General features: G+C 39.0%; 1 protein-coding gene and 2 pseudogenes across 1 annotated transcript in view; 2 read left to right on the top strand and 1 right to left on the bottom strand.

The window, feature by feature from the left end:
• LOC128705522 (cytochrome P450 4C1-like) overlaps nt 1-27,323 on the bottom strand; it is a gene marked incomplete at its 5' end in the record, with an annotated part of 195,074 nt that overhangs the window by 14,225 nt on the left and 153,526 nt on the right.
• On the top strand, nt 15,826-17,189 carry LOC138854220 (cytochrome c oxidase subunit 2-like; annotated as a pseudogene).
• On the top strand, nt 17,378-18,199 carry LOC138854272 (ATP synthase subunit a-like; annotated as a pseudogene).

Here is a 27,323-nt window from a genome sequence, read left to right as displayed (position 1 = left end):
ATGTGAGGTTTCCAGGATAACCTACGATCAAAGAGGAGGCCCAGAAACTTGACTGTATCACGTTCAGGGATACGTGAGCCATAGAGGTACAAAGGATGATCAGAGATGACAGAGCGTCTAGTGAAAGTGATTTGGTGGGTTTTAGTGCTGGAAAATTTAAACCCATGTGTGGTGGCCCAATTGGAAACACGGTCGACTGCATGCTGGAGAGAAACTGTAAGGAGGTGACAGTCAGCGCCTGCACAGGCAATAGCAAAGTCATCAACATAGAGTGATGACCAAATATTTGATGGAAGACTAGAGGCCAAATCATTAATAGCAAGGAGAAAAAGTGTTGTGCTCAGAACACATCCCTGGGGGACACCTTCAGCTTGGACAAAGTCCGGGGAGAGCACATTATTAACCCGAACACGGAAATGCCTGTCAGTTAAAAAGTTCTTAAGGAAGGATGGTAGATTGCCTCGAAGGCCTAAGGAGTGGGCTTGGGCTAAAATATTATACCTCCAAGTTGTGTCATATGCCTTCTCAAGGTCAAAAAATATGGCAATAACTGAGTGGTTATTCGCAAAGGCATTACGAACATACGTATCCAAGCGCAGTAAGGGGTCTATGGTAGAACGTCCCTTACGAAAGCCATATTGACGAGTGGAGAGACTGTTGTGTGTCTCTAAATACCACACTAAACGTCTATTTACTAGACGTTCCATTACTTTGCAAACTGCACTGGTAAGAGCAATGGGACGATAGTGGGAGGTTTCATGTCCCGTAGTGCCTGGTTTGCGGAAAGGGAGAACAATGGCGGATTTCCACAGCTGTGGAAGAACTCCTTGTGACCAAATAAGATTGTAAAGGTGTAATAGGACTGCAAGGGCTGACTGATGTAAATGTTGTAGCATACGAATATGAATGTCGTCGGGCCCAGCTGCCGATGATCGACAAGCTGAGAGTGTTGCCTCCAGTTCTTGAAGTGTAAAAGGCACATTATACTGTTCTTCTCTGAGAGAAGAAAAGTCCAAGGGTGCTAACTCTCTGGCAGACTTTGAGGAAAGAAATGAGGGGCATAGATGGAGTCCCTGAGAAATACGGACCAGATGATTGCCAATTTCATTGGCAACATCTAGTGGGTTTGCTATATCAACACCGGCAACCCGCAGAACAGGAGCCGGGTCAGGAGAATATTTACCACTCAGTTTTCGTACTTTTTTCCAGACTGCACTCATAGAGGAAGCAGAGGTGATGGTGGAGACATAATCTCGCCAGCAAGTGCGTTTAGCGTCACGGATGACACGGCGAGCGATCGCACGCTTCTGTTTAAAATCAAGGAGTCGCTCTGTGGTTCTATTGTACCGGTACCTGCCCCATGCAGCGCGTTTCAAACGTACTGCACGAGCACAAGCAGGAGACCACCAAGGCACGCATTTCTGAGAATGCCTGCCCGAAGTTTGGGGTATAGAATGAGAAGCTGCGGTGAAAACGGAGGACGAGAAGAGGTGTAAAAGCTCATCGATGGAGGACGAAGAAGGAACCTCTTTAAAAACAGTCAGGTGTGAGTAAAGGTTCCAATTTGCCCGATTAAATTGCCAGCGTGGGGTGCGAAGAGGTGGCGAATATGAAGGGGAAGTAAGAATGATTGGGAAATGATCACTGTCATGTAAGTCCGGGAGAACAGACCAAGTAAAGTCTAATGCGGCGGAGGAAGAGCAAACTGAGAGATCGATGCAAGAGAGAGTATGAGTCCGAGGATCAAAATGGGTGTGAGTACCTGTATTTAAAACATGGAGGGGGTGGGTGGCAAGAAAAGCCTCTAACTGAATTCCACGGGAATCACAGTGAGACCCTCCCCAGAGGAAATGGTGGGCATTAAAATCACCAAGTAACAGAATCGGTGGCGGTAATGACGAAACAAGGAAGGCAAAATCCGGAATAGATAATGCCCGAGAAGGAGAGAGATATAAAGAACAGAGCGTATACCACCTATGTAAGTGGATACGGGCTGCTGTGTAATGCAGCGAAGTATGAACAAATAGCTGATGGTACGGAATATCAGTGCGGAGAAGAAGGGCACTTTCATTAAAGGTCCCATCAGGAAAAGGATCTGAAGAATACAATAAATTATAGCCTGAGATGTGAGAAATAACAGCAGAGTGTAATTTTGGTTCCTGTAAGCAAACACCAACAGGGGCAAACTGGGAGAGTAACATCTGAAGCTCACCCCGATTACCCCTGAGGCCGCGTATATTCCACTGTAAAATGGCCATGATTGGCAATGATAAAGATACTTGAAATCCGCAGGTAAGGGTTCCTACGGACTAGAAGGGTTAGAAAAGTCCACATGCGGAGGCAGTGGAAAATGTTCAAGCAGCGAAGGAACGGTGCGCTGTGAAGAAAGGAGTTGCGCAGATGGAGCAGAGGAGAGAGGAAGAGCGGAAGGTGGATCAGTGTCCATTGATGGTTTGGTCTCTGCAATATATTCAGAGATTGCTTCAAGTGTTTCGGAATTCAGAGATGTCGTATGGGAGACAATATTGGGAATGGTAGGGGGAGGATGAGTAAAGATTGGAACTGTATTGGACTGTACCAAGGTAGGGGGGGGCGAAAGGGTGGAGGGAACTGGAGAAGCGTGGCAGGGGACAGAAGAGACAGGAACCTGGGAGGTGGCAGAAGAGGAAGAAACTTGGGAGGGAACAGGGGAGGAAGGTACATTACGAGGAGGAGGGTGAACCTCTGCACTTGTAACTGAGCCAGTGAGAGGGGAAGAACTAGGGACAGAGACAGGGAGGGTAAAATGAGGAGGTGGAAGATGGGTAGGAGGTGTTACCGGACCTTTTTTTGACTTTTGAGAAGTAGAGGGACGATTGGGAAGAGGTGTCGTACGAGGTCTCGTCGATACTGAGGCTTGTAAGAGAGAACTCGAAGAAGCGAGATTAGACTGAGGCGTTGAAGTAGGGACGTCTGAGCCGAGGACAGCAAAAGGATTAGATACAGGAGTGATTATGGGAGAGGTAACCACAGAGGTGGGTGTAGAAGATGGGATACCAGAAGTGGGGGGACGTTTTGAAACACGGGAATAAGAAACACGTGGGAGTCTCCCTTGGAGGCGGAGATGAGAAACTGCCATGGCATAAGGGAGACCTTCTGTCTCTTTGAGGTAACGGATTTCCCGCTCGTTTAAATAGACCTGACAACGGCGAGAGTACGAAGGGTGAGCCTCATGACAGTTAAGGCAAGAGGGAGATCGATTGCAAGACGTATTAGAATGGTCATCGGCACCACAGACTGGGCATTCGGCGATAGATCTGCAATATTTCGCTGGATGGCCAAATCGCCAGCAATTTCTACACTGTTGTGGTGTAGGGATCACCTTTCGAACTTGTAACCGATGTCCTGCTATATAAACGGAGGATGGGAGTTCTCGGCTGTCAAAAGTTAAACGAGCCACATTGCTAGGGTATCGTCTCCGCCCACGGGCAGGAAGAACGTAAGTGTCTACCTTGAGGATTGGGAGATCTTGGAGTTCCAGCTGTTCTAGAATGTCGGTGCCACATGTCTGGAAATTTTGTTGAACTATGGTATGGGGCAGAATAACGGTACCACTACAAGAATTGAGGGAATGATGTTTTTCAAGGGTGACAGGAACAGTATCTATATGGGTAAGACGAAAGAGCTCACGAGCCTGGGTAGCATTCTGTACGGTAATGATGCGCGTACCGCTCTTAAGAGCATGAAAAGAAATATCTTTACCAACATGGCGTAGGAGTGCCTTGCCAATACTATGGTCAGAAAGATAGGCAGTAGAGGAAGTTGGTCGTAAAGTGAAGAATTTAGTCCACTGTTCAGTCTGAAACTGAGCGTGGAAAGGTAGTGAAGGACGTGTCGATCGTTTCTGAGAAGAACGAGAAGGTGAAGGTGGAGAAGTATCATCAGCAGGTAATTGTCGTTGACGTTTAGGCGTGGGACCAGAGTTGGTCCGACGTGGAACGGGTCGGCGATTTGAAAATTGCCGCACCGTAGAGGGAGAGGCCGGAAGCATAGTCAGAGGAGAGCGAAGGTCTGATAAATCGAAGGAGTCAGTCGAGGCCTCAGTACCTGAAGCGGGTGAGGAAACAGCACCGGCAATAGGTACAGAGGCATGAGGAATGTCTGAAGAGTGGTCCAAAGACGAGGCGGGGTCAGAACGGGGTGCGGTATCAAGAAGGGGCCCGGGGGGTACCAGGTTCATGGACTAGGGCTGCCATGGTTAGGTTACTTATTTCTTTTTGTTTTTAAGAAAAAAAAAGAAAGAAGAAAAGAAAATAAAAATAAAAAAAAGAAAAAAAAAGGGGGGGACCGGGGAGGGATAGTTCCTAGGAGGGATGAAAGGGCCAGAAATCTCCCTCCGCGCCCAAGAGGACTCGACACCGCTAGTAGCGCAGATGCAGCATGGAACCCGTGCCATACCCTACCCTTCATGCCAGTAAACCAGCAATCTGGGATAGCAACCTCACATCTGCCGAGCTACCTCGGTGGACAAAAGAGAGGGCGGCCGGATATCCGCCACAAAGCATACCTCCTTCAGCCACCACCCCCGGAATCCGAAAGGTGGCTTCCAGAGCTACACCCGTCGCCCAAAAGACACCCAAAGCTACTCCGGGATACCGGAGAGGGATCGGGACATCCCTAGGCAATCCAGATTCCACGGCAAACTACGCCACCGCCAAGAAACCTCAACGGAATGGGATGGACCCCGGTGTCCTTTCTCCTACCTAGGAACTAGCGCGCCTGTGGGAGAAATCCCAAAGGACAAAAAGAGGAAGGGCAAAAGGGAGGAGTGGGGAGGAGGAGGAGGAAAGGAAAAAGGGGAGGATGGGGAGGATGGGATAGGGGAGGGGAGATTGGGGGGTAATTAGGTTCGGTCTGAGGAAGAAGACCGATAGGTCTAATTCCTCAGACCAAGAGCCTCTTCACCACGCCAAGGAGCCCCCCTTGAAGAGGCTATCGCATCTAAATCCCACAACTTATCAACTGGTTCATTCATTTCTTCCAGTAATTATAATTTTTGCTGTGGTACATGATCAGCGGTTATTCTTGTAACTAGTACATTTTCCACTGAATCAATATCAGTTTCTTTCCCACTTTGAGAGGGAATGGGACCACATATCATTTGGCCTCCTGCTGTTTTCAGCAAGTGAACATCATGTTTACTTACTATATTTTGCACAAAACAGTGATAATAATCACTTCCAATGATTAAATCAATTGGACTTATTGTGTCCTTCTGTATGTCAGGACAGGCTAACTTGACCTTAGCTGCTTTCAGTGCTGCAACTGTTTCTTTTAATCCCTGGATCTGCAGACTAAGGCAAATCATCTACTACCACAGCTTCTACTGTCTTTTTCCTGTTTCCTAGACCAACAGTGATTCTGGCTAGGTCATATGTCTGTTTACCAGAATTGTGGAAAAAACCAGCTATATCTAACTGTATTTTGGCATAGGGTTTTTTATTCAGTTTCTGCAACACTGTTCTTCTTATGAAGGACCTTTGTGAGTCTTGATCAAATAATGTTAGCACATTGGTTTTGTGTGATTTATTAGATAACTCAACTCGAGCTATCGGGAGAGCAGTTGCTTTAAACTTATCTCTCACATTTAATGCTGTTGCTTGTTGACTTCCTGATTCTGTGGAAGTCTTCTGTTGTTCAGCAAAAGTATTTGGGCATAATGCTGTATGATGCATACCCTTGCATTTAAAACACTTCTTCAGTGAGCATTTACCTCCCTTGTGTTCACCTAAACACTTGATGCACCTTTTCAGCTGATGAACACGTTGTTTACGTGCCTCCATTGATATGTATTGACTACAATACTGTGCCCATTATATTCCATCACAAAGTACACATTTTGGAGTACGTCTATGTGTGACAGTTTGTTTACTGTCTGTTGTATTCACAGCTTGATAAATGCCTGTATGGGATTTCCCATTATGTGGTTTAGTGGGAGTAGGTATACTCTTTTTATACTGAGTTGAAGGTTTGTTATCCACTGAATTTGTGGATTCTTCTCCTTGTCTCGTTGCTTGCATGCATGAAACTATTGTTTGTAAACCATTGCTAATTTCTTCAAAGTGAAATAGCGTTGAAATAATATTTAATCATTCAGTAGTTTGTGGTGACAACTTATTTTGTACAATACCACTGATAAACCAATCACATTGCCTTAGGTCATATTTAGCACCTAGAGATCTGAGACTATTGTCTAATGTGATTCTAAATGCCTGTAAGTTTGAAAAACAATGTTTGGGTTTACCTGGAGTTTACCTGGAGAGAGTTCCGGGGGTCAACGCCCCCGCGGCCCGGTCTGTGACCAGGCCTTCTGGTGGATCAGAGCCTGATCAACCAGGCTGTTACTGCTGGCTGCACGCAAACCAACGTACGAGCCACAGCCCTGCTGGTCAGGAACCGACTTTAAGTGCTTGTCCAGTGCCAGCTTGAAGACTGCCAGGGGTCTGTTGGTAATCCCCCTTATGTATGCTGGGAGGCAGTTGAACAGTCTCGGGCCCCTGACACTTATTGTACGGTCTCTTAACGTGCTAGTGACACCCCTGCTTTTCATTGGGGGGATGGTGCATCGTCTGCCAAGTCTTTTGCTTTCGTAGTGAGTGATTTTCGTGTGCAAGTTCGGTACTAGTCCCTCTAGGATTTTCCAGGTGTATATAATCATGTATCTCTCCCTCCTGCGTTCCAGGGAATACAGGTTTAGGAACCTCAAGCGCTCCCAGTAATTGAGGTGTTTTATCTCTGTTATGCACGCCGTGAAGGTTCTCTGTACATTTTCTAGGTCAGCAATTTCACCTGCCTTGAAAGGTGCTGTTAGTGTGCAGCAATATTCCAGCCTAGATAGAACAAGTGACCTGAAGAGTGTCATCATGGGCTTGGCCTCCCTAGTTTTGAAGGTTCTCATTATCCATCCTGTCATTTTTCTAGCAGATGCGATTGATACAATGTTATGGTCCTTGAAGGTGAGATCCTCCGACATGATCACTCCTAGGTCTTTGACGTTGGTGTTTCGCTCTATTTTGTGGCCAGAATTTGTTTTGTACTCTGATGAAGATTTAATTTCCTCGTGTTTACCATATCTGAGTAATTGAAATTTCTCATCGTTGAACTTCATATTGTTTTCTGCAGCCCACTTAAAAATTTGGTTGATGTCCGCCTGGAGCCTTGCAGTGTCTGCAATGGAAGACACTGTCATGTAGATTCGGGTGTCATCTGCATAGGAAGACACGGTGCTGTGGCTGACATCCTTGTCTATGTCGGATATGAGGATGAGGAACATGATGGGAGCAAGTACTGTGCCTTGTGGAACAGAGCTTTTCACCGTAGCTGCATCGGACTTTACTCTGTTGACGACTACTCTCTGTGTTCTGTTAGTGAGGAAATTATAGATCCATCGACCGACTTTTCCTGTTATTCCTTTAGCACGCATTTTGTGCACTATTACGCCATGGTCACACTTGTTGAAGGCTTTTGCAAAGTCTGTATATATTACATCTGCATTCTTTTTGTCTTCTAGTGCATTTAGGACCTTGTCGTAGTGATCCAATAGTTGAGACAGACAGGAGCGACCTGTTCTAAACCCATGTTGCCCTGGGTTGTGTAACTGATGGGTTTCTAGATGGGTGGTGATCTTCCTTCTTAGGACCCTTTCAAAGATTTTTGTTTGTAGAAGAATGGTTCAGAGAACCGACATGTTGATAAATTAGACACATGTGCAACTCTTGGGTATCTTTACTGAGGAAACGTTTCGCCACACAGTGGCTTCATCAGTCCATGCGTAGGAGAAACTTGAAGAACAGGAGGCTTCAAGCTTGAAATTAAGACTGCATGTCTAACTCTGGCCTTGTCAGCATCAAAGTAATTGTCTGCTAAGACACGTAAAGCTATTCGGCAATTGCCTTTAACCACCGGAAATGACTTAATCAGTTCATGTCACATACTCGTATTGCATCTGGGATCAATTACTTGCTGTAGCAGTAAACAAGATGCTTGCCCCTTCTGAGAGGGCTGGGCCCTTCAGTGCTGAAAGGGGCTGAAGGGGGCTGATACCCCCCTCCTGGAGAAAATTTCTCCACAATAAGTGAAATAGCATTTACTGAGTATAATAGATTTTCTGTATAAATTTTAAATTTAAAGTCATTGTTATTCTTAATATTTAAAACATCTAGAAAAGGCAATGAGTTATTTGTTTCGAACTCAACAGTAAAGTTTATAAAATGGGCTAAGCTATTTAATTTAACAAGAAAATAGTTTATATCTACATTCTTAGGCATTAGACACAAAATATCATCAATATATCTAAATCACTTAGGTCTATTAGGGAAGATTGTGTTAATTAATCTTGTTTCAAAAAAATTCATGTATAGGTTACTAAGAACAGGTGAAAGAGGATTTACCATTGTCATACCAAATTTCTGAGTATAAAACTTATCATTAAATACAAATTTTGCATCAACAATGCAAAATTTAATAAGTTTAATGATAGCAGGAACTGGCAATGGTAATTCATGATTAACCAATTCTTCACATAAGAAACTTAATAAATCATCAACTGGAACTTTTGTAAAGTTCCCTACTGCAGAACAGGCTGGTCAGGCTAGCTTCTACATTGTTCAGTCAAATACACAGGTTAGTGCTCTTTAAAAATATTGACCTAGTGAAACATGAAAAGAAGATGCTGTTCATAGAAATGAGGAGAACCAACACAGTTTTCTTTAATATGATTCCCACAGGCTGGCATGACTACTTGATTGATTATATTATAGGGAACTTAGAAGAGTCAGACAAAACGCCGAACACAATCATACGAGGAAATTAAACAATCTCATAGCACAGAGTGGGTGGACCACACATGCGAATCCATAGTTTGTTATGAACCTGTCTAGCAAAGAATTAAGTAGTAACCAACTGGCAGTGCTAGGCTTCAGATAAAGCTTTGCGCCGTCAACTAATGATGTTAATTATGTAAACCTAGCAAAATCGTTTTACATGGTGGAAAAACAAGGTGACTTGACCCCTGACAAATTTAATATATGCTAAGGTATGGTATATGGAACATTACCCCAGCCAGTGCTACCCAACTGCCCATTAAGATTCACAAAAGCATATAAGGAACTCAATAATGAGCAGACTTTGCACCTCTCATGAGGCGATAAATCAAAAGTAGCTGTTATTATGGACAAAACTAAATATTTAGAGTGATAATGAAACGTAACCACTAAGAGCCCCACAGACCAGGTCAACAGCCATTTCAACAAACAACTTAGAATGTTATTGAAGGGAAATGATGTGCTAATTCAACATCTGACAGCTTGGTCGACAACTTTACCATTTCTTTACCATATCAAGACTCATAAGCCAGGGTGCCCAGCTAGTTAAAGCAACTGCTCTCCCGAAAGCTCAAGTTGAGTTATCTAATAAATTACACAAAACCAATGTTGGGGATACCAACCTGAGCGAATTCAAGCTGGAATTTACATACTATTTTATACTTTATTTGATTCATTACCATTGTTAGTTTCTTTGTTAAAGTTTTTGGAATTTAATTTGGTTTTGACAAGATTTGTGATGAATTGAAGGTTGATTCAAATTGGTTTGTTGGCCACATGCTTTATAAGATTATTAATAATAAATCAAGATTTTTATTTTTTTGTAGGGGTTATATAATAGGGGCTGATTATCTAAGATATATTTTGATTGTATTAAGAGTTTGAATCGTTATGCTAATAGTTTATGGAAGAACAATAGTAAAGAAGATGGAGAATTTTTATGCAGGGTTCTTGTCAGTGAACTTAATTTTGTTGTTAGTTTTAATTTTAACTTTCAGGTGAGTAAACTATCTAATGTTTTATATTAGATTTGAGAGGTCGCTAGTTCCTATGTTAGTATTAATTTTAGGTTGGGGATACCAACCTGAGTGAATTCAAGCTGGAATTTACATACTATTTTATACTTTATTTGCTTCATTACCATTGTTAGTTTCTTTGTTAAGGTTGTATAAAAGTATGGGGAGACTAAATATGGGCCTATTGCCAGGAATAGTTGGCTACCAAAGTGCCAGCGTATTGTGATATTTTTGCTCTGTATTTGCCTTTATAGTTAAATTACCTCTGTTTATATTTCATTTATGATTACCTAAGGCCCATGTGGAGGCCCCAGTTGCAGGATCAATAGTACTAGCTGGAGTGTTATTAAAGTTAGGGGGCTATGGTTTGATTCGGATTTCAGGGGTGTTTTTGGAGGTTAATAAAATATTTTGTTGGATGTGAATGAGCCTTGGAATTTTAGGTGGCGTTGTTATTAGTCTAAAATAATCGTTACCATGCGAACGAACAACAGAAACCAATAAAGAAAGACCCAAGGCCCCTTCACACGCAACCATAACTAAAAAAAAAACATTACAAATACACCCTCCAAACCAACCCTAGCCATGTACACTCTCATAACCCCAAAAACATTTAATATAATAAATTCCAACCTTAATAAAACATTTAGTAAATGCTTATGATTCGAAATAAATGCTCAGAACCCACAAAAAAATATAACTAACAACCTCAGACCTTCGATTCCTAATATCATCATACATCTATATTTTCTTTAAATTACTTTAACCCTCACCTTCACAAAACTTATGACTTCACCTTTACGTAAATCCCATCCATTATTTAAACTCGCTAACTCCGCATTTGTAGACATACCAATTCCTAGCAACATTTCAATTTTTTGGAATTTTGGATCTCTTTTAAGATTGTGCCTAGTAGCTCAAATCGCAACTGGATTATTTTTATCCATTCATTTTACTTCACACATCGACCTAGCCTTTTCGAACGTAGCACACATCTGTCGTGATGTGAATTACGGATGGCTATTTCGAACTATTCACGCAAATGGGGCCTCCTTTTTCTTTATCTGCATTTATTCTCATATCGGTCGAGGTATCTACTATGAGTCATTTACTCTTTTCCACGCTTGGAGAGTTGGTGTTCTGATCCTATTTATAACAATAGCTACCGCCTTTCTCGGTTATGTTCTACCCTGGGGGCAAATATTATTTTGAGGCGCCACCGTTATTACAAACTTATTCTCTGCCATTCCTTATATTGGAACAGATTAAGCTCAATGAATTTGAGGAGGTTTCGCAGTTGATAATGCTACCTTGACTCGATTTTTTACATTTCACTTTCTCTTACCATTTTTAATCGCTGCGGCTACACTTGTCGACATCTTATTTATTCATCACTCCGGGGCTAACAACCCTCTAGGAGTGGCCTCCTCTCTAGATAAGATTCCTTTTCACCCCTACTTTACATTTAAAGATATTGTAGGATTTCTATTTATAGTTATAATCTTAGTTCTCCTAACTCTTTTAAATCCATACCTCCTTGGTGATCCTGATAATTTTATTCCAGCTAATCCGGTTAATGGTTAGTAGACAACAAACTATCATTACACCTCGGGAAAACTGAAGCCATTCTCTTTGGCACAAAACATAATCTGAGAAGGGTAATTAATTTTAATGTTCAGTGTAATGGGGAGCCCATCACTTTGGTTTCATCAGTAAAATATCTGGGAATCCCCTTTGACCCATGCATGTCAGGAGAATTGATAGGGAACAGTGTAGTAAAGAAAGTGAATGCCAGACTGAAGTTCCTGTAGAGACAAGCACAGTGTCTACCTACTGAGGCTCGCAGGACCCTATGTCTAGCCCTTATACAATGCCATATGGATTACGCTTGCTCTTCATGGTACTCTGCCTTGACAAAAAAACTGAAAGATAGACTGCAAATCACCCAGAACAAAATCGTAAGATTCATCCTGGGGCTGGGACCAAGAGAACATGTAGGCCAGGATGAATTACAGCAGTTGGATATGCTGAATGTTGAAGACAGAGTAAAACAACTGAAGCTAAATCATGTTTATAAAATTGCTCACAAACAGTGTCCAGAATATCTTGCTGTCAATTTTGTCAAGGTTGGGAACCAAAGCAATCATAGTACTAGGGGGAGAGAGCACAACTTTGTAGTACCCACAGTCAGTGGCCAGGCTTCAAACACCTTTTATTGTACAGCAATAAAGGAATGGAACAGACTACCCGCACATGTCAAAGCCAGTCATAGCATGAACCAGTTCAAGAAGAGTGCCAAAAGGTGTCTGATGAATGTAGCTACAGAAAGGGAGGGGAATGATTTTCTATTTTTTAGCTAACATACGTGTAAATTTTACCTTATTCCTAGTAATGACCCTCGTATTGTAGATAGTCTTAATGACCCTCGTGTAGTAGATAGTCTTTTTAGTATGATAATAAGATGTTATCTTCATTGTAGAATAATAAGAAAATATTATAACCTTTATATTATAATAATAAGGTAAAAGGACCTCAATGGAAATAAGTCACTCTGTCTGACTTTTTTGGGTTATCCTAGGTTCTCTACACATATGCTGCTATGTATGATAATTCTATGTAACTGTATTTGTGTATACCTGAATAAACTTACTTACTTACTTACTCTGGTTACACCAGTACATATTCAACCTGAATGATATTTTCTATTTGCATATGCTATTCTTCGATCTATTCCAAACAAATTAGGTGGAGCTATCGCTTTAGTTTTATCAGTAGCAATTCTTTGGCTCCTTCCCTTCACCTCTTTATCAATATTTCAAGGTCTAACTTTTTATCCCTTTAACCAATTTCTATTTTGAACTCTTGTCTCCACAATCATTTTATTAACATGAATTGGAGCACGTCCTGTAGAGGATCCTTATATTTTTACAGGACAAACTCTTACTATTATTTATTTTTCTTACTATATCATTAACCCTTTAATCACCCTTTTAACAGACTTACTCCTAGAATGGTTATTTAGTTTATTTAAAACAAATGTTTTGAAAACATTTAAAGGATTTTTTTTCCAATATCCACCAATTTATAAATTTAGTTTAAACTAAAATTAATTTTATTCCTATAAAAAAAATTAAAAAATTCAGAGATATAGGAAGAAATCTTTTTCAAGCTATATACATTAATTTATCATATCGGAATCGCAGTAAAGTTCCCCGCACCCAAATAAATGCAAACCTAACAATTACCAATTTTATATGAAATCCTAGTCTTAAAACTCTCCCTCCTAAAAATAATAATGTAGACACTCCACTCATAAACAAAATTCTGACATACTCAGCTATAAAAATTAACACAAACCCTCCTCTTCTATATTCAGTATTAAATCCAGAAACTAATTCAGATTCCCCCTCTGCAAAATCAAAAGGAGTTCGATTTATCTCTGCCAAACAAGAACCTAACCAAACCATAGACAGTGGGAACGTCAATCAAATAAATCACATTCTTTCTTGATAATATCTTAACTCCATAAACCTAAATCTTCTAACTAAAAAAAACGTAAGATAATAAAATTAAAGCCAATCTTACCTAGTATGAAATAGTTTGTGCTACAGCACGAAGACTTCCCAGCTCTTATTAAAGGATAGACCCCTAATCTTAAACAACACAAAAAAAATAATACACCTATATCAAAATTTACTAACCCTAACTCATACGGAATAATCCTTCACAAAATTAAAGCAATAAATTCGATAAATAATAAGGTAAAAAATTAGATGTTACTGGCGAATTCTGCAATCACAGCATGAAAAAGGTTAAAGTAATCCTAAAATCCCTAACTTATTTGGGCCTTTACGAATTTAAATGTAACATAAAATTTGACGTTCCAGAAGAGTCACAAATGCCACTCTAACTAATACGCAAACCATCAACATTAAATATCTCACAACTGTAACAATCACAGCATTATCCTCTCAATGCTTTTACTTATAGAATATTTTCTATATAATTAAATTCTAAATCTAACGCATATTTTCTGCCAAAGTAAATTTAATTCTAGGTACTCCTTCCAGTACACCTACTATGTTACGACTTATTCCACCTTAAATGGAAGCGCCGGGCGATATGTACATATTTTAGTTCTCATATCACACTAACTTACTAAATTGTGTATTACAATTAAATCCTCCTTCACAGAAACTATTCAATCACTGATACGTATATAAATAAATTTTATTGTAACCCATTTCTTCTCACCCATAAACTGCACCTTGATCTAATATACTTTAACTTCTTAAATTTCAATAACTATCCCAATAAGGGTTATCTAATAATGACGGTATACAAACTGTTAAACAAGAGTAAGTAAGATTCTTCGTGTTGTATCATTTACAGAACAGGTTCCTCTAACAAGACTAAAATACCGCCAAATTCTTTGAATTTAAAGACCATATCTACTAATATTCAAGTTTTATTTTTTACCTTTTAAGTATAACATGGTATCTAATCCTGGTTTATATCTCAATTTCTCGGCCTCTTCCCTTTTATAATTCAACTTCCATTTATCCTCAATAAACCAGTTTCACCTTTTATTGTTATAAATCTCAATTAACCCTTAAATATAAGAATAACCCTAAACTAAAATACTTTTACTAAGCTTTTAAGTCTAACCGTGATTGCTGGCACAAAATTTCATCAAGCTTTTTATAATTTACTAAATCAAATCCTAATCCAATATTTAATATTCCGTACTGCAAATAACAAAACTACTGTTGCATCATAAATTATCTTTATTTTTTATTTTCTACTCACTAAGATATGCATGTACACTAACTATAAAATAAAAGTTCAAGCAAGAATCAAACTTTTACCTTCTTCGACCCATTGGAGCAAGCAGTAATTCCTAATTCCATATTTAATATTCTAAGAATAACTACTTAAATTAAATATTAATTCACAGCTGGCCCACTATAATTCTAACTCCTACAATAAGTATAGTGCCTGATAAAAAGGACAGTTTTGATAGAACTGCTCATGTAGTTTTGCTACCTATATTATGAAAACTTATTTTTCTTAAGCTTTAGTAATCTCTAAATCTTCAAATTTGCAATTTGATGTCTTTTTTCCACTATAAAGCCTAATGCAATGATGGTTTTTTCAACAAATCATAAAGATATTGGTACCTTGTACTTTGTGTTTGGAGCTTGATCTGGTATAGTAGGTACCTCACTAAGATTGATTATTCGAGCCGAACTTGGTCAACCAGGAAGATTAATTGGAGATGATCAAATTTATAATGTAATTGTAACAGTCCACGCCTTCGTAATAATTTTCTTCATAGTTATACCAATTATGATTGGAGGTTTTGGGAACTGATTAGTTCCACTTATACTTGGAGCACCTGATATAGCCTTCCCTCCAATAAATAATGTAAGATTTTGACTTCTGCCATTTTCTTTTACTCTCCTTCTTGCAAGAGGAATAGTAGAAAGGGGTGTTGGAACCAGATGAACAGTTTACCCCCCTCTAGCAGCATCAATCGCTCATGCGGGAGCATCAGTTGATCTTAGAATCTTCTCCCTGCATCTAGCCGGAGTCTCCTCAATTTTAGGAGCCGTAAACTTTATAACTACAGCAATCAATATACGAACAAGAGGAATAACCATAGATCGAATACCTTTATTTGTATGATCCGTTTTCATTACCGCGGTACTTCTTCTGTCCCTTCCCGTTCTAGCAGGAGCAATTACCATACTTCTTACAGACCGAAATTTAAATACTCCTTTCTTTGATCCAGCTGGTGGGGGTGACCCTATTCTTTACCAGCACTTATTCTGATTTTTTGGACACCCTGACAAGAGTCAGGCAAAAAAGAAGCATTTGGAACACTAAGAATAATTTATGCCATAACAGCTATTGGGATTCTAGGGTTCCTTGTGTGAGCCCACCACATGTTCACCGTAGGTATAGATGTTGATACCCGAACATATTTCACATCAGCAACCATAATTATTGCCATTCCTACGGGAATTTAAATCTTCAGATGACTAAGAACTCTTCAAGGTTCTCAATTCTCATATACACCTTCTCTTCTGTGAACCCTAGGATTTATCTTCTTATTTACAGTAGGCAGTTTAACAGGAGTTATTTTAGCAAACTCCTCAATCGGCATTATTCTTCATGACACATACTATGTTGTAGGCCGTATTTGGAATTTTTGGAGGTATTGTTCATTGATTTCCTCTGTTTACTGGATTTTCTCTAAATCCTTCGTGATTAAAACCTCATTTCTTTACAATATTTTTAGGAGTTAACTTAAACTATTTTTCCCAACACTTCCTAGGATTAAATGGTATGCCACGACAATATTCAGACTATCCCGATGCTTACGCTTCATGAAATATTGTTTCATCAATCAGATCACTTATCTCGCTAGTAGCCATCTTCTGATTCATAATTATTGTTTGAGAAGCTTTTATATCAAAACGTAATATTACTTCGCGAATCTTCTTACCTTCATCAATTGAATGGCAGCATCCCCACCCTCCTGCTGATCATAGATAAGCAGAAATTTCTCTAATTTCTAATTATCTAAAATGACAGATAGATGTATAGGATTTAAGCTCCTACCAGGAAGGAATACCTTCTTTTAGAAATGCCAACATGAGGATGTTTAGGACTTCAAGACAGCACCTCCCCACTTATGGAACAATTAACATACTTCCACGATCATGCAATATTTATTCTTATTCTTATTACTACACTAGTAGGTTATATTTTAATTAATTCAGCACTAAACTCATTTATTAACCGATTTTTACTCGAAAACCAAGAAATTGATATTATCTGAACTATTTTACCTGCTATCATCTTAATTTTCATTGCTATACCTTCATTGCGGCTACTCTATTTATTGGATGAAACTAACAACTCAAGAATCACAATTAAAACCATCGGACATCAATGATATTGATCCTATGAATACTCAGACTTTCTAAATATCGAATTTGATTCCTACATAACACCTTATGATATCAACTCAAATTTACGACTCATAGATGTTGATAACCGAGTGCCAATTCCTTTTAATACTCAAATTCGTCTTATTATTTCAGCAGCAGACGTAATCCACTCCTGAACGATCCCCTCTTAAGGAGTAAAAGCCGATGCCATTCCGGGACGACTCAATCAAATTAGATTTCTAGTAAACTCACCAGGTTTATTCTACGGTCAATGTTCAGAAATTTGTGGGGCTAACCACAGATTCATGCCAATTTTAATTGAAAGAATCTCGGTAGACTCTTTCTTGAATTGAATTTCTAGAAATTCATAATTAAATTTGCTCTTCTCTCCAGATAACTTATAAAAGTTTAGGTCTTTTAAACCTAAAAAAGTAGTTTCCTACTTCTAGAGACAAAAATTAGTTAAAAAATAACATTAGTTTGTCAGATTAAAGTTATCATATTTATGATATTTTTGAATGCCTCAAATAGGGCCCTTACTATGATTTAATCTTTTTTTGATATTCATCCTAGGATATACTTTATTTTCTATCATCAACTTCTTCTCCAAACTCCCGATTAAAACAGAAACCTTCATTCACAAACCAACACTTCTAGAAAAACCCTGAAAATGACAACAAGATTATTCTCCATTTTTGAACCATCCTGAAGCATTCTCTCACTCAATTTAAACTGAATATCAACATTCTTAGGATTTATATTTGTTCCGATTTTTTTTTGAGCTTCACCATCTCGATGACTTTATTTATGATTTAAAATTGTATCCACCCTTCATAACGAATTTAAGACAATTTTAGGACCCTCCAACCCAGGCTTATCATTTTTATTTGTTTTGTTATTTAGTTTCATTCTTTTTAATAACTCTTTAGGTCTCCTTCCCTATGTCTTTACCAGATCTAGACATTTAGCAATAACCCTAACCTTGGCCCTACCTTTATGGTTATCTTTTATTTTGTTTGGATGATTAAACCACACTCAGCATATATTTGCCCACTTAGTACCCCAAGGGACCCCAAATGTGCTTATACCTTTTATAGTTCTCATTGAAACAATTAGAAACATTATTCGGCCAGGAACATTGGCAATCCGGCTTGCAGCAAATATAATTGCAGGTCATCTCCTTCTAACTTTACTCGGAAGAATAGGACCTGCCTTATCATCCAGATTATTAGTCTTTCTCATTCTAGCCCAAATTCTTCTTCTTATATTAGATTCTGCCGTTGCAATCATTCAATCTTATGTATTTGCAGTTCTCAGAACTCTTTATGCCAGTGAAGTAAATTAATGTCATCACACAGACACCATGCCTTTCACTTAGTTGACATAAGACCCTGACCCTTAACAGGATCAATCAGAGCCATACTTTTAACATCAGGTCTTATTAAATGATTTCATCAATTTAATCCAGATCTTCTTTTTTTTAGGTTTATTCCTATTATTTTAACTATAATTCAATGATGACGAGATGTAACTCGAGAAGGAACATATCAAGGACTCGACACTCAAATTGTTATAAAAGGTCTACGATGGGGAATAATTCTGTTTATTGTCTCCGAAGTATTATTTTTCTTCTCTTTTTTTTGGGCTTTCTTTCATAGAAGACTTGCACCCACAATTGAAATTGGTATGTTTTGACCACCAGAATGCATCCAACCTTTTAACCCCTTCCAAGTTCCCCTTCTCAATACGACTATTTTACTTTCATCAGGAGCAACAGTAACCTGAGCACATCACGCAATCCTTAACTCTCATCACTCCGAAGCCATGCAAAGTTTAGGTCTAACTATTCTCCTAGGAGTTTACTTCACTTCCCTTCAAGTATACGAGTATTTAGAAGCATCCTTCTCTATCGCAGACTCAATTTACGGAACTACCTTCTTTGTAGCAACTGGATTTCATGGTCTTCACGTAATTATCGGAACTTCCTTTTTAACAGTTTGTTTTTATCGTCTTTACAAGTGCCACTTCTCTACTAACCATCATTTTGGGTTTGAAGCTGCAGCTTGATACTGGCATTTTGTTGATGTAGTTTGATTATTCCTCTATGTCTTTATTTACTGATGAGGAAGATAATTTTTTAGTATAAATGGTACATCTAGCTTCCAACTAGAAAGTCTAATTGTTTAGAAAAATTAATTTTAACTATCAATTTAATCATTCTTTTGACTCTTTTGGTTACAACACTAATTATAATCTTATCTTCAATTTTATAAAAAAAAAACATTATTGATCGAGAAAAAATATCCCCATTTGAATGTGGATTTGATCCAAAGACTTCGGCCCGATTACCTTTTTCTCTTCGGTTCTTCCTCATTGCTGTAGTTTTCCTAATTTTTGATGTAGAAATTACATTAATTCTCCCTCTAGCCCATATTTCCACTTTCACAGATATTTTCTCTTGAAGATTTACAGGATTATTTTTTCTCCTAATCCTTCTCTTCGGCCTCTATTATGAATGATACAAAGGTGCCTTAGAATGATCCAGCTGGAAATGTAGTCAACAATGACATGATTTGCATTCATAAAGTGTTTACTTAAACCTTTTTCAAATTAGAAAGCGAAAGATTGCGTTTAGTTTCGACCTAAATTTTGGTTTACAAACCTCTAATTTATTTTGACAGAAGCCAAAACCAGAGGCATATCACTGTTAATGATAAAATTTAAATTCTCTTTCCTGTCAAAGAGAATTATGTCAGCGAAAAAGCTTCTAACTTATTTCTCTAGTGGTTAAATTCCGTTCACTTCTCTTTTTTATAGTGTATAAAACATATTACGTTTTCAATGTAAAGCTGAAGATTTTTTTTCCTTCTAAAAATATCACCTACAGGTTAATAACCACCTTTGAAGCTTCAATGCAAAATTCTAATTTAAAATATTTAAGTAAACTAAATAAAAATAAAAAAAACATGACAACAACTCAAATAAAAAATCCTTTTACATAAATTATAATCATATTTTCCTGCCTCAATTGCAGGTAACCAGAACCTTTTATTAACCTATCAAACCCTCCCTCACCTCCAAAATATTCTGACCAACCTTTATCTCTGACCTTGAAAAAAGTATCCCCCCTTCTTAGTCTCCAGCGAGATACCCCAAACATCGACAAAATTTGCATAAATCATATAGACCCTATAAACACAACATAAGAATAAAATCCAACAGACTTAAGTCTAGTTCTTCCCCTAACTATGTTAATTACATAACCTAAAAGAGCCCCAACCCGTCTCACTAATAAAGCCAAAATTTTAAAAAAAGGCCCCAAACAAATCATATAAGGTTCTGGAAATACTACTCAAGCTAAAACACACCCTCCTCTTACCGCCCCAATCCTTAATATTATTATGCCCCTCAGCATTATCCTAAGCCTTTCCCTAACAAATATTATAGACCTTATATTAGAGAAACACCTCAATCTAAAATAAATTAATCGAAATGTATAACATACTGTTAAGCCAGTGCTTAAAACATATAAATAAAAATCTAAAAATATTAATTTCCCTTGTAAATGCAACTTCCAAAATCAAATCTTTGGAATAAAATCCAGCCAAAAAAGGTATACCGCATAGAGCCAGATTAGCTAAATTTATACAAACCCTAGTTAAAGGTATACACATCACCAACCTACCCATATTCCGAATATCTTTATATTCTTTAACCCTATGAATTACCATCCCCTTGCACATAAACAATAAAGCCTTAAATAAAGCATGAGTAAATAAATGAAAAAAAGCAAGGTCAGCAAACCCCAAAGATAAAATACTCATTATAACACCCAATTGTCTTAAAGTTGATAGAGCAATGATTTTCTTCAAATCAAACTCAAAATTGGCCCCCAAGCCCGCTATAAATATAGTTAGACAAGAAACAATCAATAAAACTCTTTGTACACACGAACCCTCCAAAGCCCCACTAAATCGAATCAAAATGTAAACACCAGCTGTTACTAGCGTAGAAGAATGAACTAAAGCCGAAACCGGAGTAGGAGCAGCCATAGCTGCTGGAAGCCAAGCCGAAAACGGAATTTGAGCTCTTTTAGTTATAGCAGCAACACAAAAACTTTCAATAATATAAAATCTCTACTCAAGTATCTTTCATAGAAAATAAAATTTCAGCCCCCTAACATAAAAAGTAAAGAAATACTCAATAAAATTCCAACATCCCCAATTTGATTCCACAAAACTGTTAATATACCTGCATTCGCAGTAATTATCACAGTGGGTCTGTCGGGAGTAGCAATCGTTGATGGTGGACTACCAATGCTATTATCGGACGCCACTGGGGTGGACGGTGGCGCTGGACACTCCTCCACCGCACCATACAATTCCGGAAATGATACAGGGAGGTCTAGCTCTACCTCACGAGATGGAACAACATCAGTTGATGTTGCAGCGACACCATCATAGTAACGCTCATCTCCATACAGGGCAATGTTACACACGGTGAATCAGGTGTAGTGACAGGTACATCGAGGGAAGGCTGTTGAGGCGTTGGTGTCGGACGGACGCCCTCGCCTACCATAGACTCAGGGGCTTGTGTAGGAGTGTCTGACAACACACGCTGCTCACCCTGTTGACGGGGACGCCGACAATCACATTGATATGCCAAGTGTCCATACGCGTCACATAACCAACACGTCTTCCTTTGCCCCGGGTACACATATACCTGAGTATGGTAGACGTCAAAGAGAACAAAAGGCGGGATGGCCATTTTGATGGACATTTTTACTGAAAACGACCCGTCAGGTTTACCTTCAAATGGGCCATGGCTCCATACACCTGCATAAGTCTGGTGAAACATCCCAAATTTGGTGAAAACCTTACGGATTGCATGCTCATCAGCTTCGAAAGGGACGTTTCGAATCTTGACCCACGTGTAAGTGCGGGACACATCCCGAAGACACACTGCCACAGTTGGGTTCACCTGACAACGTAGATCTTGATAACGTTGAACAACATCCTCATACAATGTAGAAGTCGTAAACTTGACGAAAACCCGGGAAGCACCATTTACTGAAACACCACAGATGTCATCGTTGGAGATCTTATATGTGTCTTGCAGGATTTGGAGTAGGAGGACGTCAACATTATGATCCAACAAAGATCCCTGCAAAAGCTCCACACATACAGTGTTAACTCGTCGGAGGCTTCCCTCCATCTTGTAGGGTAATGTTGATTTTCGCCACCAGAGGGCGAGGCGCAAAGCACACCACTCAACTCGGTACCTATGAGGCAACTGAGTAGCGTCTGCACAAAGGTCCACTCGGCCCGAAAGCGAAGAGGACAATGAGACGGACACTATTAGCCCAATTAATTTAATCATTGGAAGTGATTATTATCACTGTTTTGTGCAAAATATAGTAAGTAAACATGATGTTCACTCGCTGAAAACAGCAGGAGGCCACATGATATGTGGTCCCATTCCCTCTCAAAGTGGGAAAGAAGCTGATATTGATTCAGTGGAAAATGTACTAGTTACGAGAATAACCGCTGATCATGTACCACAGCAAAAATTATCATTACTGGAAGAAATCAATGAACCAGTTGATAAGTTGTGGGATTTAGATGCGATAGGTATTGATGTAAATAAACCAAGCCCACAAGAGTCTCAGACTTATAACCAATATTTGGACACTGTCAAATATAAAGGACAGTATTGGGTTAGGTTATGCATGGCTTTCAGACAAATGAAAGCACAAATACATGAGCTCAGGAAGAATCCAGAGGTACTGACTGTCTATGATAATATCATACAAGAAGAGTTGGAAAATAAATTCATTGAGGAAGTAGTCGAAGATAAGCTGAAGACAGAAGCTCATTATCTCCCGCACCATGGAGTCAGAAAAGATTCTGAAACCACTCCACTACGTGTTGTATATAATTGCAGCGCACATGCTAATAAAGATGTAGCAAGTCTTAAGGACTGTTTGATGACCAGACCCTCACTAACTGAGAAGCTTGGAGACGTGCTTATGAAATTTCGCACAAACCCATATGCCTACACGGCTGATATTTCCAAAGCTTTCTTAAGAGTAGGACTACAAGAAATAGATAGAGATTATACTCGATTCTTGTGGCCTGAAAATCCACATGATCCTCAAAGTCCTGTGAAAGCTTATCGTTTCAAATCAGTATTATTTCGTGCAATATCCTCTCAATTCTTACTAGAAGCTACTCTAAATACACATTTGAAGAAATCAGAAAGTCCCTTCAAAGAAATCTTAAAGAAAAGTTTCTATGTGGACAATCTTCAAAAGAGGAGTTTTGAAATCCTTAAACAGAGAAGCTAACAAGGAGATTAAAGAAGCAAATATGCCTCTAAGGATGTGGAATACAAATTCAAAGCAATTAAGGGAACTTATCAAAAAAAATTTCCCTGAAACTGAAATTCCTGATTGTAACAATATGCTGGGACTTAATTGGAACACACAGGAAGATACTTTGAGTCACAAAGGATAAATAATAAATCATGCAGTACACTCACTAAACGTAATTTACTGTCAGAGGTATCACAATGTTTTGATCCTCTAGGACTCGTCTCACCAATTACCATAAAAGTTAAAATACTTATGCAAGATGCATGGCAGCTCAAAATTGGATGGGATGAGAAATTGCCTCTAGAAATGAGTCAAGCATGGGATGAAATATCCAAGGAGTTTAAACAACTTCATCAAATTAAATTTCCCAGACAAATAGGTCAAGAGGGAAACAAGTACACATTACATGTGTTCTGTGGTGCGTCAACCAGAGGTTATGGCGCTGTAGCTTACATGAGTAATGCTGAAGGAAGTACACTAATTACTTCAAAGGCCAGGGTAGCAACCTTGAAGGTCAGAACAGTACCACAGTTGGAACTGACAGCACTCTATGTAGGTACAAAATTAGCTGTCTGTCTAAACAAAGTACTTGATCATCTCACTATTGAAAAAACCGTGATCTGGAGTGATAATGAAGCGTTCTCCAGTGGTTAAGAAATGAGTAAGTTGGTCTATGTACAGAACAGAGTAGGAGAGATAAAAGAGATGCAGAGAGATTATCTCTTTGTCCACGTCTCTACCCAAGAGAATCCAGCTGACATGTTGTCACGTGGTGTTCCATTCAAGAAATTTGTGGATAATAAATTATGGCTCCACGGACCGAACTGGCTCTCTAATAAAAATGACTGGCCTCAGCAAAAAGCTCACATTATGCCAGGAGAAACAGTCTGCTTGAACACAGCGGAAATAATGTGTAAATACTTCAGACACAACAGAAATAGTCATTGATGGATCTAAATACTCATCTTTGGGTAAACTCTTAAGAGTTACAGCTCTTGTCTTTAAATTCATTAAAGGAATATAAATTTCTAGAAACATAAGATAAATCCCCAAAGAAACCTAATAAGATTAATTCTTTATGACTTTATCTCGACTCAGAAAAGATTATAAGATATCGAGGAAGAATTCATAATTCTCCACTACCTAAAGAAGCCATACATCCAATACTGATCCCCAAGAATCATTGGCTAACAAAACTGATTGTTCAAAACGCCCACAGTAACGTGTTTCATGGTGGGGTAGCTGACACACATTGTCATATACGACAATCTTACTGGATACCTCAAGGTCGACAAAGTGTGAAAAAACAAATAAAGGACTGTATTACTTGTCGTCACTACGATATGCGAGTATCTCAGTATCCAGGTCCACCTCCATATCTCTCTGAACGAGCTTGTCATATCACTCCATTTGAGGTGACAGGTGTAGATTACACTGGACCAATAATTTTAACCAAAACTGTTGACAAAGTTCCCATCAAGGTGTACATCTGTTTGTTCACTTGTGCTACAACTAGAGCAGTACATCAGTACATCTAGAAGTAGCCACTGACATGTCTGCTGAAGCCCTTATCAAATTATTCAGACGGTTTGCAGCCAGAAGGGCTTGTCCCAGACTGATGATTTCAGATAATGCAACGAACTTTGTTGCTGGTGCTGCTTATATAAGCAAGATCTTTGATCAACCAGAAGTACAACAGATGCTGAATCAACATAGTTGTCGTTGGAGATAAATTCCTCCTAAATCTCCATGGCACGACGGATTTTGTGAAAGAATGATCGGCATTGTGAATCGTTGTTTAAGGAAGACTCTTCATCGTCAGAGAATCGACTTAGAAGAATTCCATACAGTTGTGACTGAAATAGAAAATAGAGTCAACAACAGACCTCTAACTTATGTTACCGATGATATGGACAATTTAGAAGTGTTAAGTAAATCTCATTTACTTAATGGCAGAAGGCTCGAACCTGTTCCTCCTATGAATGATAAAGAAATCATAGAGGATCCTACTTATTTCGAACCTGAGCAACTCAGACGTAAATTTAAACATCTTAATAAAGTGATTGAAAGTTGGGAGAAAATTTGGCGAGAAGACTGTCTCAGCTCATTGAGAGAACACTTCCATGGAGCTGGTGTTCCTGAAAATCATAAATCCTTAAGAGCTGGTGACAAAGTGATTAATGACAATGATGGTCCGAGGTCCCAATGGCCACTTGGAAAAATTATGACCATATACCATGATGCAAACAGACTCATCAGGACAGGTGATGTTTTGAGCAAAGGTGTAGTGAATAAGCGGACAGTAGAAGTGCCGTTAGAATTACAGTGTTGAAAATAAAATTAGTGATTCTCCAGAAACCACACAGACTAAAGCTGTTCAGAAAAGACAAGCAGCAGTGGTGACGAGTGAGAAAATCAAATTAATGTTAAGTGATGAATAGTTCACCTACAGCGAACCTCTGCCGCCCCCCAGTGTGAAGAAATTTTCTCCAGGAGGGGGGTATCAGCCCCCTTCAGCCCCTTTCAGCCCTGAAGAGCCCAGCCCTCTCAGAAGGGGCAAGCATCTTGTTTACTGCTACAGCAAGTAATTGATCCCAGATGCAATACGAGTATCTGACGTGGTCAAGCAACCTCCGCTCCTTGCAAGAGTCCAATGTTGCAAAGTGTAGTTTAATAAGAGACAGTCCATCTCTTACCTTAGCAGGACAATTAAGGAAAATCCTGCTCCCACTTTATTACCATGGTAAAGATAGTGTACATTGTTGTCTATGCTTAAGTCAGCAAGAATCAAGCATTCTGCTTTGCTTCTTGGAGGAAGTTTGGCAAGGAAGCAAAAAGTACTAGGTCAGCTTTTTCTTTATGTTCTAGGGGCACTGCAGTGGCATAGGAGGCTGTGAGGTCAGATTACTTTTAACTCTACTGGGAGTCACACTGATGCCAGGATAACCAACAAAGAACACTGATCTGTGCGTTAGTGTGAACAAAGTGTCTCACAAAACACGATAAACACTTACAGAGAAGTGTGATCAGCTTCTTTAGTGATATGGTGTGAACAATTATTGGTGAACAGTGTAGCAACGAGTGTTGCGATCCAACAGAGTATAGTGCGACATTCTTCCAAGAGCACTATTCTTCAACCAACTCATCGGATATCCGTGCATAACTATGGGTCAGATACATAGGTAAGTGTTCTAACTCGTGATGTACTACTATTGACTGCACAGTTGAGTGTAAGTTACGAGTTAGTCACTTTGAGTCCACACAAGTAAGTGTCGTCAGTCATCAGTGTCTGATATATGCTGACATAACACCCCTAGGGGTAAATTATTATTAACATAATATAATCTATTACAGCCCGTTGAGAAGTGACTTCGACAGCTTCTCAAGACCTCATCTGCAGGGGCGGCTGTGTGGACGATAGGTGTCTTATCAGCTAAGTACTCCCTATATTTAATCTTTAACCTTAGCTGGTAAATCATTTCTCAACACTTGTGAAGAAATTAGTAATGGTTTACAGGCAATAGTTTCTTGCATGCAAGCAATGAAACATGATGACAAATCCACAAATTCTACTGTGGATAATAAAAAGAGCGTACCTACTCCCACTAAATCACAGAATGGGAAATCCCATGTAGGTACTCAAGTTGTGAATACAACAGAGAGTAAACAAACTGTCACATATAAACATACTCCAAAATGTGCACTTTGTGATGGAACACATTGGGCACAGTATTGTAGTCATTACACAACAAAGGAGACACGAAAACAATGTGTTCATCAGCTGAGAAGGTGCACCAAGCGTTTAGGTGAACATAAGGTTGGTAAATGCTGACTGAAGAAGTGTTTTAAATGCAAGGGTATGCATCATACAGAATTATGCCCAAACACTTATATGAAAAGCAGACAACTTCCACAGAACCAGGAAGATAAGTTTAGAGCAACTGCTCTCCCAATAGCTCGAGCTGAGTTTTCAAATAAATTACACAAAACCAATGTGCTAACACTATTTGATCAAAGCTCACAAAGGCCTTTCATAAGAAGAACAGAGTTGCAGAAACTGAATAAACAACCCTATGCCAAAATAGAGTTAGATATAGCTGGTTTTTTTCCAAAG

Source organism: Cherax quadricarinatus, chromosome 53 (genome assembly GCF_038502225.1).
Source record: "Cherax quadricarinatus isolate ZL_2023a chromosome 53, ASM3850222v1, whole genome shotgun sequence".
NCBI lineage: Eukaryota > Metazoa > Arthropoda > Malacostraca > Decapoda > Parastacidae > Cherax > Cherax quadricarinatus.
Note: the sequence above shows the minus strand (reverse complement) of the source record. Positions and strands in the feature narration are given on the sequence as shown.